The following is a 17,965-nucleotide window of genomic DNA, read 5'->3' on the forward strand; positions in this document are numbered from 1 at the left end:
ATTTCTGGTACATAGCAGGCATGTAAAAGTAGGGACGTGTGTGTAACGCACAACCTTCTTAAGTGTTTTGACAGTCGCAATCAGAATTCTGCTTTACATTTTCACCGCACTTTTCGCGAGGTCCTTCCTTGCTTTTCATCATCTCATTTTTCTTCCGTATTATTGGACAGGAAATTTATTCGCGAATCTTTTGGGTTACGTAGGTTTTTGATTTTTCATTCAAATTTCTAACCAAATTGATGAAGCCCTTTCTTCTGCCGAATATACCGGGTGAAATATTATAGCCTTACGCCTGAAACCTAATATACTTATGGTGAAAAAGTACACCGTTGAACAATGATTCTTTACCGGTTGCGATTAATCGTTGATGAAATCGAGAACAGTTTTGGAAGTGTTAACCACGAGAAACGACGCCAAAAAGGAGAACAAAAAACCTTTGGCTCAACGTCGATGAACTTAACGTCCTCTCTATAAAGTTGAAAAATACCATTTCCATGCGGACGTATAACTCAAACGGTCACGAAAGAAGAAACCAATTGCATTTCCATAGGATACACGTGTCCCTGAGCTTTTCTCAGACGTACGACCAAGCTCTCCCTTTGACGGTAAAAAAGTTCATTCTTCGTACTTACGTACCAACCGCGTACGTTTTAACCTACGAAGACTCGTGCTTACAACGATTTTTTTTCGTCGTACATCAGCCGGAGAGAAACATCTCGTATAATAATTCTTATTCTTAGGGTGTATCGCACTCCACGATGTTGCGAACTCTGCTACCGTCTATTTAAAACATATTGACGGTCCAATCTACACGACCCTGCGCCTTCACCTTCCACTATCCCTCATAACACATGCTTGACAGTAATTACTGTTTTGGTGGTAAGGGTCGCGTTTGGAGGACCTTTCTCGCTCAGATGTCAGTCTAAATAATTTCTGTGATGAGCGGATAACCGTGGATTTTGTCCCACCGCGCCGTCGCGTCGCGTCGTTGAAGGGTATTGCGTGCTCCAGGGAATCCTCATATTTTCCCCCGCTCTTCTTCTCCTCAACCCTAAACTCACACCCTCTTTGCTCTTAGCTCCTTCACTCTATACCTCAACCAAAGCACAATGGGCTCTGAATTGGGCTTAATTGTTGGTTTCGTATCCGATCACTTTGCTGCGTCTATCTTTTCCGAGATTCGTCAAGCAATTTAGCGAACTTCGTTCGTTTTGTTATTCTGATTGAAAAATAGTTGCACAAGAAAATCCTTCCACCAATTTTTCGATTATGGTAGTAGAGGATTTGAAAAAAAAGTTCAACCCGCTGGGACTACAGATTCCTTGCGCATACACATTCATTGCAGGGGGCTGAAACTTTTTTTCAAAGTCTATACTACCATAGTCTAAATTGGTGAATGAGTTTTCCTGTACGACAATTTTCAATCGATAATTAAAATCTCATCGAAGTCTCCCGTTGATGTAAAAATAGTAAATCGTACAGCCAAGAGGTGATATTGAAATTTTTTTTATCAGAACCGGATATAGTTTTGGAGTTTCGGATTTCATGTTTACAATACACAACGAAAGTGTACAGTGCTCGTAAAAGCCATAGCATACAACTTTTGCACAACAAACTGTCAAACATTTAGAATTCACCCCTCTGAAGATACAATGAATGTGTAATTTCTCTACGTGATACAGGAGATGCGATGGAAACATGGCATTATTTGTGTTCGTTGTTTCTTTCCTTTTTTTTTTCCGTTGCATAATACGTATCGAATTTCACGGAGGGTGAATTCGACGTAAGTACATGGAGCTGGTATTTGCATAGTCAGATACGAGGAGAAACAGTTATTAGTAGTACGGTGGCTTCTCGAAGATGACGATGTCTACGTGGCGAACCCAGACGTGTAAAAGATGTATATATACAGTATACACGTACCCATCACCTATACCTCTGCGATGAGAGACAGGTCACTCGTTAATTATTTATTGCCCCATCGAGTTCGTTACCTCTCGGCAAAGTGGATTCTCGATGAATATTTCAATTGTTTCAGACCTCGAAAGTCTGTGTCTGCTTACTCTCACCCTCTCTCTTTCTCTCTTTTCCGATATCGTTGTTTGTATAACTTCTATACAGAGAGGTCATCAAATGCTAAGCGTATGGCTTTTGGACTTTTCGTTATTGCAATATGCTGTTACTAATTTAATTATTTCACACATCGGTTTGATTTTATTAGATTTCTTTTTACATTTTTTCCCATCAAAAATTAGTCCCATGTTTGCACGATGAAACGAAAATTGGAATACCATTCTCAGAGATAATTGCATACAAATGGTTATTAAAATGTTCATCTCCGTAAATTTTTTGTGGTTCATGTACAGAGCCGAAATGACATGTTAACAAATAGTAATCTGAATTGTTTATTGGTTACTTCGCTCATATGCGCTCGATTGTTGTTAATGATCACGCGGCAATCAATTGCATTACCCCAAACACAATCACCTTGTTAATTACCACTTATCGCATTTCAAGGTTTCGTCTTGAATATGCAAATTCGTTAATATTTCTGTAACGCCGACGACGAGCAGAGTAGCGGAAAACCGATAATTTCTAGCGGTCCATTTCCGAGGCTTGTCGTCATCGGTAAGACAAGAGACAGTGAGGATATTATGTATTTAATGATGCGATTCTTGCGGCTGAAGCTTTCTGCAAGATTCATGTTTCCACAAGTCGATATAAAACGTGGAGAATGAGGCTTATAAAAAATACTGTATATAAATATTGTGCAGTGGAAAATATGAGGTATTATTCCCGCATATTTTCCCCCTTACAAGGTAGAAGATAATGTCTGAAAAGGCTTGCGGGACAAAAGGAAATCGCTCTCCGAAACACGGTGCCTAGACAGAAAACCTCCGTCCGGCCACCCGCGTAATAATTCCTCCTCCTGTGTCAGAGACGCGCGTGTTCCCCTCAATGGGGGTGATCAGCGTCCCGAAAGTAGTCGCCAATGAAGCCTCGTTGGATCTTGGCAGCCTTGGCCGATCTCATATAATACCGTTAATTGGAATTCGATTCGATTGGTCGTCAGCAAAGTATTTTACCAACCTCTCTAATCGCAGATTTTCTCCTACTTTTGTTGCAGACGATAAAAAATCCTGACACCGACTGATGCGGATTCCGTCTTCTGAACCGGTGAGTGAAAGATCATGAATCACGTATGGAATGAACAAACGGATTGTCCAAATTGAAAATAACAAGAATGCGTAACAAAGACGGTTAACTACAAGTGAATTTCTGACGTGTAAAAAATATTTTCTGAACTTCAGATTGAGCAATTTGCATTGTTGCAGTATGGTTGGTTCGAGTACAACATTCTCATTTCATTCTATGGCCTTTCCTCGTCGCTTTTTTCTAGCCGGAGATCGTTGCTAATTCTTTAGGGTCAGTTAACCACCCATTTTATTTTCTTGTCGGTTAATTCTTAATCACCTACGGGCCGCAGTGTAACTTGAATATAGCCGAATTACACTTAACAGGGTTGCAGGGCACTTTATATTTTAACTATTGAACAGCGGGTTTTGTCGGAAAAAAAACGTTGACTGTAATTGGCTATACTGCTATTCAGCGCAGTACGGGGTAAATTGCGAAATTATGTCTTTCTTCTTTTTTCCGACTTTATTACTCAGGTTTGCAGAGCTGCATATCGCAGTTGTTCCGAATAGGAAACTTTTTAGTTTGTCCTCTGATTCTGTACCCAAAGCTTCGTTCAGGAATATTAACGTTTTAATTAAAACCTGTAATGAGCTTAAACCCCTGGTACAAAAATTTTACACCGTTAGTTTTTACCTCGGTTGTTAAGTTGGTATAAAAACTTTTTTTTTAAATTTCTTGCCATTACTCCGTTTATCCGCCTCCTTGTTGCCATATTTATTTTTCACGGGAACTTCAGGACGTATAATTCTTATAATTTAATGATATGTTGAAAATACCCCACGTTTTTCACTCACCTGGATCCACATCCGATTATTCGAACAAACCGCAATTCAGAATCGAGAACCACTCTGTATGGCGTTTCTTAGTCAACTGGGGTAAATTGAAGAACATGAGGTATGATATTAATTAACGTAATAACACGACGCGCGTACAACTTTGACAATGCGAGAGGTGCTCGAATGTCTGTACATACGTTCGGATGACATCGAATTTGAGAGCCGCACGCCGCCTTATTGTTCTCTTCTACTCCTGCATGTTAACAATTCCAATTAAGTCTTATTGAGTTTCGCGCAAAGCCGCTGGTACACAATGCGCCACTTAGACACATTACATATTCAGTTCTTGATTTTGTCACTGTCTCTCAAAATTATTTATCAACGCGTTCATCCGCGTCTGATGTGCTGGGTGTTTTTGTTGTAACTCGAGTGTCAACCACCCTTTTCCTGTCTTCATCTCTACTTGGCAAACAAAGCAATATTTTGTTCTAACCTTCTTGCTAAACAAACCGAAAATCGAATACCTGATATTCCAGCATTGACAGGACCTGTAATAATTAAAGCCATCACTTTTTTGAGTATCCGGATTATCCGAACAACCCGGATCGATCGGATCCGACGCTTCAAAATCGGATATCCGGGCTATTCGGATAGTTCGAGTACTCGGGTACCCAGGTATGCGTACTATTCGAACTATCCCAACTATTCGAATAGTTGGAGCACTTGATTTATTTGGATACTTAAACTATCCTCATAATACGAATAGTTCGGTTTCTCGCACAGGGTACGTGTTAAAATAGTTGTACTACAAGTATTACAGATACCTACGTACGTGTTAGTTATAACTACTATTATGTGTATACTCTTGAAAATGTTTGCGAAATTACTACAGATTTTCTGCGCAGAAATGGAGCAAGAGTAAAAATTCTGTACAGCAAAGTGGAATTGTCATACGTTCCGTGTGAGTCCGACAGCTGACTCGTAATCTTATAAAACGTTGTTGCAAAAATACACAACTGTTTTTCAAATTTGTTAAACTTGTGGTGTGAACGTAATTTATTTACAAATTTTGTATAAATTATTCTGGATATACTAACTATCCGGATTTGAAGTTTCATAATTGAAGCTCGGATCCACGCGGAAGCACTAATAAAAATTCCGCTAAATATTTCACGCATCAGCAAGAAACAGCACTGTAATTTCGGAATCCTTTAATCAGTCGTTCGTTGAAAGATTCAAGAAAGAAAATAAACGTAAGGAAGGTAGGCCCTCGCCGAAAGACATTGATCGTAATTTTGTGGCATGGAAACACGCAGAGAATAACTCCACGCAATAATCCGACTATATAACTTAATATCCGTCCACAAAAAAAAACAAAAAAAAAAATATGGGAAAATTTTTCGGATCTCGACAGTATCGAATGCCTCATTATCGATTCGTGGTTTTTGGTCCTGGTCGAAGTCGATGTTCCGCCGAAATTCCAACACGTTATACGAATCGCGGTGGTGGTCCCAGTGCCGCAGGGCTCGTGGGTTGCGCATTTTCCGGATGGATATGCCTTAGAAATACGCCCCTAATAGGGGGTGGATTATTGCATGATATTTTTAGACATAATTACGAAATTCCTCGAACGAGTTTTCCTTTCCCTTCTGGCAATTTTCCCAACACACTCCACCGCCTGACGTCAATCGAAATTCATTGATTAGAAGGCCTTCCTAAATAGTTTTATATGTCAGTCGAATCGAGACCAGGGTGAGAAATCACTCGAGTATTACACGTATCGGTATGTCACACATTCAATTTTACAGACTGGAGCTTTTCGCTTTGCGTATTTTTTTTTTTTTTTTATCAATTTTGAGGGATGGGAAGAGGTGAAGGGCTATTGAAACGATACTTCTCTGGTAAACGAGCTTTTTTTATTCATATCAATCAAACGACGCGAGTTTCCTGTGATCTCAAGCACCGCATCTCTCTCTCAGTTTTCAAATTGTCACTAAAATCCGTATAAAAATTTTTCTTAAAACACATGTCGGACCAGTCCGTGTTTTCGACTTTGTTCTGGTTAGCGGTAGCATTTCAGCTTATCCTGTGATGTATCTTTCAGAACACAGCACGCGTGTTCAGTCGATAATCACGTATACGAACACACGAATGCAGTCTACACGCGGTGTTGAGAATATTCACGTCCGTTCAACGTCGCTTTGAATCTTGATTCGCTCGAAGCGACTGCAGTACTGCGCTTTACCGCAGTCGGAATGCCTTGAGCCGCAGTAACACGTTGCATTATGGACAGCATCGTAAATCAACACTTTTGGCCGCTCTCTTCATGCGCTATGAGATACTGGATTTTACGTGTTTCAGAGCCCCAGCAGACGTTCTTGAACAAAAAATATGCCCGCAAGTTGAACGAGTTAGTCGTCAAACTCCTTTGATCATCTTCCAAAACTCTGCTGAAAGTTGCAATTGTTTCATTAGATTTACTGCACCGTGTCTAATCAGATGTCATCCTTTCAGTCTTTGTTTTTGCAATTTTTTCTTGTTATTAGAAAAGTTTCACCAGGTTGAATTTTCTTCGGCATATGAATGGTACTTTCACAGGACGAAGTAGTCGAACAAAAAATTGCGATAGTTGTAATAAACCATCAGTGCCTGCACAGGGTTACTTTTTTGTAAGCTCGATACGATAATTGTTCACAAAAAAATGTACAAAGTAACCGTCGTTCGTTTGCCTTGGTTGTCAGATAATGAAAATCTTTGTAAGAAAATTGTGTAGTGTTACATTGTCTCAAAACTTCATCAACGTTGTTTACATTCGTCTTATTTTCAAGCGCTTGATAAAGTGTTGTACCTACAGCTGAACTGGAAATTCGTCATGGCTAGAAACACAGCTTAAAGCGAAAATTCTCAGTGACTAAATACTGCAAGGACACTTGCTGCTTTATGCACAGTTAGGATCAACAGTAAAGTTGATTACTTTACGTCTAAAGTGGGGTAAGATTCTTCAGGATAATAAAAATACTGTGGAAGTAAAATATTGATCAAAGAGATCACGGTGAAATGTTTCCTAAAGATGGAAAACAAGGTTTTTACAAAGTTGAAGAAAACTGTGATTAAAATTCAAAATTTTCAGGCAAGTTTGCAGGATAATAGTTAACACTGAACTCATCCGGTCCAAGTTTTTTTTCAGTCTTCATAAATTATTACCCAAATAGCAAGCAAACTCAGCAAGTATATGGTAGTCAAAAATCAAATCAAGTTGGTCAGTTTACGTGTACATCCACGGTCTATATAGACACTTACGTACGCGTAACGAGTTGGATGAAACATTTCGCGCGGCAAAAGACAATCGCAAGTTTTAGGAAATCCTGCGGGACATAACCGTCGAAGGCACCGATGATAAGGGCTGGCTGTTAGGACCTCCGGACGAGACTCGGCCGAGTCCACGAACCGTGCAGTTAGTTCAACGGACCGTCGAATTCTGATCTTTCTAGCAAACAGCCAAGAGGCTCTCTCGCACACGTGCCGAGATTGGTCGAATTTGTTAAAGGTGTACGATCGGATAAACGTTTCTAGCGGTTACAGGCGAAAAGTTTGATATCCTCTTCTAGGTAGGTACCATCGATGAATGATCACTTAGCAATGTTTCACGCCTAGTTATTGATATACAGTTAGGTTAGTTGAAAAAAATTAATTATCACGACGAGTCTGATTTGTCAACTGCAAGTTAAAATGCTGGATAAAAACGGCTACGCGACGAAGTTACTTTATCGCGCCAACTTTGACCTTTGTGAATATTCTCCTTTCCGGCGGTTCCACAATGTCTAATGCTCTCGAGTTTGGAGTGGTTTAACAGAGATGTGGCGCATTCAGTTGTAATTAAATTATCTTCTAATCGTACCAATGCATTGCGGTAAATCAGGAGCGTCGAATGTAATATTTAGTTGTTTGCTGCTAATCCTATCTCAATATTTAGGTCGTGTGGTTACGTAATTGTTGCTCTGAGAGTCTGCTGTGCACCGAACATTTCTGTTGTCGAATTCGGGCTACACAGTCGGTCCCCTATTTCCCTGAAAGTACCCTATTTTTTTTTTCTTTCCCTATAAGGAGTCTAAAACTGAATGCTTCCCCTAAACGTACCCTAAAGCAGTCAGTTTCCCCCTATTTTGCCAGTCATTCACTTTTTTTCCATAAACTACAATGGACTGAAATTTTTATACTTCCAACTTAACATAGGAAGAAAAATTTCGATCGCCCTCAAGCACGTGTTATTATTATCCGAAAATTTTTATAATTACATAGAATTTTCCCTTCTTTTTGCAATTCGAACATATTTTTCTGGCGCAATCGAGAGAATCTCAAAACGACCAAAATAACAGGCACCCTAGTGTGTATCTAATCTTGCTGCATTTGGTCGTGCTATGACAAAATATTGGAACCTTAATACCCCCTATTTCCTCTAAAATTACCTTGCTCGAGCACTCCGAAGCCTGCGAATGTAGAAACTAATCCATACGGTGTCACTTGTACTGCGATTCGAATTGGAAACTTAACGAGTAATGATTGGGTTGATTTTCTAGCGAGTATGTATTTCACGTACTTGCGGTCGGCGGTGCAATTCCGCAAGTTACAAACGGTATATCAGTTTCTCGTAAGAAATCCTTACAATTCATGACATACCGTCAAACACACCAGCATAAATTTGCCAAGATTTCGTCAGACAGAAAAATTCAGTGAACGAAAAAGCACATACGATCAAGGCTACATCACAATTTTTTCGGCGCTTGTTAATTGGTTAGTTTAAAGCAGCCGGCCGATAATTCATGGCATATTATCATCGTGTGTGTTGAGTCGCTGAAAGGTTGCTCCGATGCTTCAATTACGTCGTAATGACGCTTCAATATCGTGCCAGAGACGACTCCCGACGGCAATATTTTGCATGTGACGTATCGCGCTGCAGTGATATCGTTACGGTCATTGAAACGAGGGAGGAAATCACCCTGAATGCGTGGTGTTCCGTGGATGCGGTATTCTGCGGCACTGTGCGCCGCCATCTTGGTTTATCGATTTCACGTTCACCGCCCTCTGCTGCCCCTTTTTGCCCCTTCCGCCACCCTTGACACCCTTACACACCCGCCAAGCATACCCATACAGGTTTCAACACGGCCTCGTACACACCATTGCCCGTTCCTCTCATCTACCAACGTAACAATTCGTGGGCATCAAACTCACTGCAACATGCAGCCCGACCGCTTCTTCGTGTCGCCCACCGAAATTTCTTGCCTTCGTTCCGCCAGCTATAATTTCCGCTGCAATTTTACTCCTCGGAATTCTTTGCAGAATTTCATCTAACCGCAAAACGCGATCTTCGCTACCGCCGATGGTTATACTCGTTGCTCGTATTATCCGTGTTACCGAAGTGTTGCGAACGAAACAATGCATCCCGGTTTTTGATCCGTTGTTTCATGAGATTTATGGCTTACATAGGTTCACCGTGGTTTCGTTTCACAGCAAACGCGACTGCCGGGTTGGCGCAAAAACACCTATTTCATCTCTGTACACTCTTACGTGTACAAACAATTCATCACTATGTACCGTCAAATATCCGAGCGGTTCCTGTATTTTTCATTTCTAATGGAATTTCGTGAAATTATTTCACGTAATGGTGCCAAATAGAAATTGATTGATTATGAAAATTTTTTTATCACTCCAGCAATATGAAGCTACTTTACTCAATCCAATGAAACTACAGAGTGGGCCAAAAAAAAAAAAAAACCGGACTGATTTAAAACGTGAATAAAATCTAAAGGTGTTGATTAATTTTCAAAAACTTTTTCTTTTTGTTCGTAATTAGAAGAATGACCTTTTTGTTTTGCGTTGTAAAATCAGAAAAATATTAATTTCTAACTGAGATACAGGCTGTTAAAAAAACGGGCTTCGAAGAAGTCGCTGGGAGGTTGAAAAAAATTAATATTAAAGAATGTTCAACGTAATTTCTACCTGAAATTGTGATTTAAAGTTTGATTCTAACATTTCGGCAAACCTTCTAGATTCTATTCACATGGCGTGAAACGTTTCTTATAATATTAAAGTCAAAACACATGCTTTGAGGTTAAAATTCTGTTCTCGGGACATCATCAAGAAAATCCATTATCAAAACAGTCGGCTGTAAATGATGTAGAGAACTTGACCGAAATTGATAAGCGTCAAAGTTAATGATGTGAATACTTTAGCCAACAGTTGAGGGAAGAAATCACATCAGGAGGCTGATTTTCAGGCGTTTTTTATGAATTATTTTGAGTGGAAAAAAATAAATTGGAATTTGATCTCACTTTGACATTATTTCACTAATGCGTTGAATAACATTTACAAAATTTTTCAAGCCATGTTTGGCGAAAATATCAAAGTTATGGGCTTTTGTCCACCGAAGGTCGTCGTCCGAATTCGTTGTTCGCGGGAAATGTGGAAGTCGGCACTTTTATCCGAAAGCAAAATCGTTGTTTATTACATTATTAACATGTTTTCTTAGAATATGAATCAACATTTGGGATGGTGATAAAAAAAATCATAAAAGACCTCTGAAAATTAGCCTTCTGATGTGGTTTTCCCCCTTAATTAGAATTTATTGAATCAAAATTAAATCAGGAACGACCAACCACCAGGCAGGTAAAACGATAATTTTTCGTATTCTTCGAGACGCCGTTGGTGGTCCGGTTATTTTGGATTGTTTTGCCGAGTTAAAAAAACAGGTTACGATCGTGTTAATTTACAATCGGTGATCCCTTGAAAAGTTCCTGCGTCACTGAGTGACAGTTATTGTCCAAAGTCTGACATTCGGGTAAAAGTACCTACCGTTACGCTACAGCGAAGATTCCCGAGGGAATTTTTTTCTAACATGAACCTGCCGAAAGCCCGGGTAGCATTTTTACTTCCGCAACACATGCAATCCACACCACAAAAATTTAGGTGCAAAAGCAGTAGCGAGCAGCCGCGCTGCCAAAAACAGTACGGCCTCTGTTAAATAGGCTGGTGCAGGTATAATGCAAACGCAAACAAGACTCGGCGAGCCTGAAGCAGTTTCGGTCAACATTTTACCTCCATTCAATGGGCACAGGGATAGAAAAACTAGCGGAACGAGAGGCGGAGGAAAAGAGGAGGGAGAATGTGAACATGGCAACAAAGACAAAAACACACATATACTCGCAAACTGGAAAAGAAGGGGAAAAACTGGGAAATAAAAAAGCACGCTGAGGGTGGGCCGGGTCTCATTACTGCAGCATGCACGGGAAAGTTCGCCGCGTCGACGTCAATGCAAATGGGCAATGAACCATGCACCCGCTATGCTTCCGAGCAAGCACGTGTATACGCAGGCTGAATCGGTTAGAACTCGAGTTTATTCATCATTAATATTCTGTTTAGATTGTATCACTCGAAAACTGGAATTCGTAATTGACGTGTTTGAGCACTTACTTGGCTTTTTAATTACTCCGCGGTAATCAGTAGTTGCACGTTGTGACGCTGTGTATACTGAGAAAAAAAATTTATAGAACCAAACAACTAATTTTTTTGACTTTTGAAGTTCCGATTAATCAAGCTCGATTAAAAAATCGTTCAATAGCCAGCGAAATTATGAATCCATGCAGTATTTACTGTTAGTCAAAATTTCACTATTTAAGTTCTGACCGATTGGAACGTCAGGTACATAGAATATTATTATTAGTTCGTTGAAATTTTTGACGTAACAATGCCGTTATGTAACATCCACGTGGTGGTGAAGGGCCGCAGTTTCTGCTTGACATTTCTTTCGCGTACTTGGTAAAACGCTTACTAGAACACTTGATACGGAACCAGGTTATAACTTAATATTAAGCGTAGTATGAAACTTGGACGAGAATCTGTGAACGACGGTCTTTCAAAATCTCGATATTCTCTTTCTGCCTGCACCGTTTGATTTCGCCATGGGCTGAAAGATTGAATCTCGTAAAATGTTTATTTTGAATCAAATTCTACCCGTGATAAATATCATCTGACAAGATCGTATCCGGTGCCTGTTGAAGAAGAATCGTGAAAAAGAGGCTTTCACTGTTTATTCAGCTTATATCTTTTTGTACTTGGTATCGATTCTTCACCTGTAACGGCTCTCTAGTGAATAATACAAAAAATTGAACACTGCAAACGATGATTGCTAAAGCTTTTAATCTGATTAATCTCAATCACACTACCCTCAGAATTCTCTGCACGTGGCGATCTGAATTACGCGAATGAATTGGTTGGTATTTAAGTATTAATTGCACGACACGTTATACAATTGTTACGGATATGTGAAACGAAAGCATGCCTATTGCAATTATGGTCACAACTGCATTTGCTGGTTTTAAGAATTTATTTCCTCTACGTATATTGCAGATAGTGTAATGATGATATCACCGAACGAATCTACTTTGTCTTGATTAAAAGTATGTATCGCATACTATATCGATTCTTTCTTATGATACTTTTTATCTATCGAAAACGAGAATTTTGTTTGTCCTGATTATACCTGGTAAAATTTTGCGAAAAAGTAATTTTTGTACTTTAATCCAGTTGAATGGAGAAACAATGTACTTCGCCAATCTTGTATACACATATATATTATTACAGTTGAGAATATTCAGCCTGGGATGTAAATTCTTTTCACAGGGGTTTATTCAACAGCGGAAAATAATAATATTAAATTTTTCGGATTTTAACTGGAGAACGAATTTTCAGTGGAGTCACGGACTCTTGCCTCCGGTTGTTTCTCTGTACGCTGACTGTATATTGAAAAATATGAAATTCTTATCAACGCGATAAGAGATTTTCTCATAAATCCATTAAGGAAATTAACTTCTGATTCTTAATCTGCAGCATTAAAGACTGTTCACCGATTAATCTCGCGTAGTTTTGTCCTGAAAGAGTGAACGTTGCTTGCGAGAAAATTATTGAAAAGCAATAACTGCTTTTGGATATATTTGCACATAGCTGCGTGCATATAGAAATGAAGAAAAAAAAACCAGCTACAAATAAAGGATTAATTTGAAATAATACCTATAAAAAAACTATATTGCTATATTTTATATCGAAATATACGATAATTTTCTTCATATAAAATCTCCACTCGTAATGAAAACAGATTATCGGAGCCGTTGGTTATCGAACGTTTAATTATTTATCGCTTAATCATTCAACGAGAACGAAAACCTATTTCTCAAGAGTGCCAGTACGTCATCTTGAAGACGAAGAAGAAGAAGAAAAAGATAATTAAAACGCTTTCTGGAGGTGGTAATAAATAACGAGCGCAACTTCGTCGGTCGAAGTGATCTCAACTTCTGCTTCCTCCGCTATACTTTCGCCTACGCTTTTCCATCTCCTAGGCAGCGTTCCTCCTGGCCACCGCAAGATTGATTATTCCCATCACAGCTCCTTCGAGCTAACCCGACTCCCGGCTCGTTCTCACCAGTGCCAAAAGTGAAGCTGGTTTGTTTGACTTGCCATCGATTAAACTGGCAAACTTCCCCGAGGAACGCGAACCTTTTATTCCCCAGCTTGGTCTATAATATCCTAATACGAGCAAGTAGAACCAATTTTTGTTCCTCAATTTCAGTTTTCCCGTACGTACAAGGTGGGCGGATGGATGAATGCTCGCTAATCGCGGTATGGCGTGCCTTTTCCATGACGAACATGCGCGCGATTCAATGTCAAACCTGAATTCCGTCTCTGACGACTTCCACGTGATCTATAGATCGCTGCGACAAAATCCCGCTATCTTTTTGGGGTTGAGTCAGCCCCTTGAGCGTTTTGTATAGTATAAAACCACTCCCGAACGACTTGCTGACGCTTTAATATTCTGACGATAAAGACGAAGCAGGAGGGACGTCCCAATATCGAAGTCCTCGTCACCCTACCAATTTCGGCTCGCTGTAACGTTTCCTTTTCACTTTATCGTCGCACTCTGCAAAGAGTCCGTTAAAATCGCGCAACTGGTTACGCGGTGCTCTTTTCAGTCGGAGCTTAAAATCTCGAAATGACGAAGGAATTCCCGTCTTACACCGAGCAACGGTGTCGAGAGCACGCGTTTTTTTTATGAAAATGCTTAAATTCTAAGTGGAAATCGTCAACATCATCGACATCGTTAACGTTTAAAGTACTAGCATTATATTCACACCCTGTAACTACGAGCCTGTAACAGATTAAAAAAAAAAACACAAAGTTTTTTGCACAACCCTTTTCAGAAGCGACGAACGAACCTCTGCCAAATTTGTTATATTTACAGAAAGTTCACTTCCCGTAAATAATGATAATCATTTACGGGGAACGAGGGGATTACGTCAGAAAGGAGTCAAGGGTCGGGGCCGGGAGGGGAGGGAGGGTGATGGGGGGGGGGGGGGGGGCAGGAGGAAGTAGAGGAATAAAGTCAGGCGAGGGAAGGAAGCCAAGATAGCGGGAGAGTGGCGGGGAGTGTTTATTAATTAATGAAGCGGGTGCCGCATGACTTGAATCGCAAGTAGCGCACGGATCTCGGCGTATACTTGGGGTCGTAAGGATCAGAAGGGTAGGCAACCGGGAGGTTAGCTCAGCGTCGCTGGTTTCAGGGGTGCGTTTCACCACTGCTCGATCAATTGGTCGTCATCAGCGAGGCGATGACGTTTCGGATATACGCGGTTCATTTACACGCGCTGTATTCCAAGTCAGACGTCTGTTGAAATGCGTAGAAGTTTTTTTTTTCCTCATTGCCCGAACAATGAAATTTGTGATATCTTTTTGTTCGATCGGAGAAAGAAATTAAATATTCTTGTCGTATAGGATGGTTAGAAAAAAATCTAAAAATTTGGGAAATTTTATATTTTCTCGGATGAATGATTATACGAAGTTTACTCTGTATGTTTATTGATGTTATTATATTTTGTTAGAAAAGCGAGGATCGTAAAGAAAATCCTGGAAGTATCCTCGGAAATTCTGTGACGTATTGTATGAGATGAATTTGATAGGTAAAGCGTAACTTGTGGGACTAATACTGTAAACTCACCGTGCTTTCGCTCTCTCTTCACCTAGGTATTCCGAACTACTGCAAGCCGTACGTGTATGTGTGTTTACACACGCTCACACACATTGTCGATAAACTTGCATCGGCGATTAATTCCTCCAACAAGTTTATCGACAATCGATTTTTACGCTTTTCATCCGGCTGTTTCAATGTTGTTCACCCTGTGTCCCAATTTGTCAGGCTTTAACTCCGATTAGAGCTCGGGTAAAAATATTTGCTTCGAAGCTTCGTACTTACGAATAAACGGAACTGATTTCCGTACATGCGCTGAAGTTTATACGTATGTAGGTTTCGTTTGATTGGATATTTTGATTTTGTTTCTTCCGATTGATGAGAAGGAAAACGTCCGCCATCTCTTCATTAAACCATGTATAATATACATAGGGGAACGTGGGGCATAACGGTGGCCCCAAAAAAATTTCGGAAAAAAACGATATGTTTTTTAAATATTGCGATATCATGAGAGGTCTGTTTTAACATTTGTTGAATTGAACCCGGTGCTCAAAAGCCGCTAAAAATAATTATCGGCTTAGGGTGTTCGTCGTGCCTCACCTTCCCTCATATGTTTTCAATAGTCACAAGTGAAATTAACGCATTATTTTTGTTGTTTCAGGTGAGTTTTACGCTATAACGCGGATCATTTCGAGATCCCTCTACGGTCCAACTTGTACCTCTTGGTAAGTCAATCAAGGAATCTATCACGAGGCACCTTAGTACCGTGTCGGCTTCAAACAAATCGTGGTTCAACATCCCTCGGTTTAAACCCTTGACAACGGTCCGCGGACCCTCGCCAAAGTGCTGCCAAAAGGGTTTCATGATTAGTCTTGTGATTCGGATCACTTCTGGAAAACAACTGGGGGAAAGGTGACTGTCGGTGGACGATCCTCTTGTCACTCGAAGTCTCGACACTCCTGATTTATTCAGGATTTGTTGCAATGACGGCGAGAGGATACGACCTGAAAAGTTCGACAAACTTTTTAGCCGTGAAATTTCAAACGCCATCTAAAAAGGCAACGAGGAATTTGGATAAATGGAAGTTCGGTTCGTCGGACACCTCAAGCCATTTGTGAAAATATACTTGCGACGGATTCTCGATTCGTTGAATTGTAGAATTGTATATATACGTCGCTACCTCAGCTCTCGAACACAACGACGTAACCGCTCTTGCAATTTGCAGGGATATTGTAAAGTCTGGCACTGGTCAGCCAGGGTATTTCGGGGCGGGGTTAAGAAGCTTACGAAGTTAGGTGCGGGGTCCCAAATACCGATATACGCCTCTGCGTTGTGTCTGATTCGCTTTCCCATGCCGGCGCCATCTTGATTCCTAAAATTAATTCACGACGTTCATTCTGTCCGGTATCAAAGAAACTGTAATCCGTTTAATATCATTCATCTTGGTTTCAATATTAATGCCAACTTGCAGCTGGCAGTAAGTGCGAAGCCCCGAAAGATGACCGTTGGATATTCAAAAAGAAACCTGATCGATTTGATCTTACACTTTTACCATATCTCCTCCGTCACCTCTAGGTCCTGAAATTCTTCCGATAGTTGACGCCGGGGTCGATGACGATGGAAATTCGTTCCAACTCAATTTGCGATCCGCGAAAATTGCACCGGGCTTACGTCGTTCGTCGCCATGGATTTGCAAGGCTAACCAACCGCGGCGAGGTTCGCGTGGTTCGAAAAGTGGTCAGTTTAAGCTTCGACCACGCAGACCCCAAACTGCAGGGATGCATTTCTCCTAGGTTAAAGTTTGAACCGTTATCCCCATCAATCCTTGCGGCTTAACTCAATTCTACCCGCAGATTCTCCATCGAGTTTTCAGACGCACAGGCGGCTACATTGCTGGCCATAATATCACGCCTGTGCAGTTTAGCATGGTACAAATTTAGTCAAATTCAAAAATTCGACTTGTCTTTCTGTTATGCAACTGAAACTCCTGCCTTCATTGTATTTTCAAGATCTTTAAACACGATTATAAGATTGCGATGAAAGACAAACGCTTCACCGGATAAAGCGAATCACTCCTACAAGACTATGCACCAAAGGTGGAATAAATATTCAATGCCCGACTTCAGGAAGATGAATCTATAATACTGGGAATATTATTCTGAAAATTAGGCACTGGACGTATTTTACAGTTTGCCTGAATGGTGAAAGATGGTCTAGATTTCGATAAGTGATCCTCCCATATCCATCATACGTTACTGGGGTTCATGCTGTATTCCAAGATTCAGTATCTCGAGCATTCCGGATGAGCCACAATATGGAGGAAAAAAACGAGAATTTATGACGCCGACGCTGAGCTTAGAGTGGTTTGTTGGTACTCGATGTCTACGCATAAAGCGCGGCTGGCGGCCGAGGTGGGGAAGAGATTTCAATATGTGACGTCCGTCTGACAAACCAGAAATGTTCTCAGTGAATATAGATGTTATGCGAGTAAACCGAAAAAGTGCTTGAGGCGTGTCTCTCATTCCGTGTTGGTTTAACCAGTGACAGCGAGATTGAGTCAGGTCGTTGAACACTCGCGCCCCACGCGTATGGCATGCATCGTGAAATTGAGATTGAAATACAACGGAAAAAATTCTTTTTCTCCAGCCTCAATGCTGCAGAAAGCTGAGAGAGGGTGCATACAGGCTGCGATTGTTGCACCCTTTTACCTCATTTCTCTTCTTATCCAGTTACTCGTCCTTTCCAATCTTTGCATCGCGTTTTCTTCTCCAACGTTGGTGTCTACCGCAAAATGCAATTGATGGTAAGCCTTCTCCCCTAGGACTTTGGTAGATCTAGTCGAAACAGGTCGATGTTTGCATAGAAATACTTTTAAAAAAGTGAACGGTTGTCTGATAAATACATTCCAACTTTTCTACCGATGGTGCCTTCAATGTGTCGAAGTTTATTCAACCCACGGAGCGTCTCGAAGCGAGGCTGG

General features: G+C 40.6%; 1 protein-coding gene across 9 annotated transcripts in view; it reads left to right on the top strand.

The window, feature by feature from the left end:
* LOC107225375 (stress-activated protein kinase JNK) overlaps positions 1-17,965 on the top strand; it is a 163,560-nt gene that overhangs the window by 27,185 nt on the left and 118,410 nt on the right. For all 9 annotated transcript variants that reach the window (XM_046729785.1, XM_046729787.1, XM_046729786.1 and 6 more), the window contains exon 2: positions 3,128-3,177. The gene's annotated coding sequence lies outside the window, so the exon portion shown is untranslated. The remainder of the gene's footprint in view (positions 1-3,127; positions 3,178-17,965) is intronic.

This window comes from Neodiprion lecontei, chromosome 1 (assembly GCF_021901455.1).
Source record: "Neodiprion lecontei isolate iyNeoLeco1 chromosome 1, iyNeoLeco1.1, whole genome shotgun sequence".
Lineage (NCBI taxonomy): Eukaryota > Metazoa > Arthropoda > Insecta > Hymenoptera > Diprionidae > Neodiprion > Neodiprion lecontei.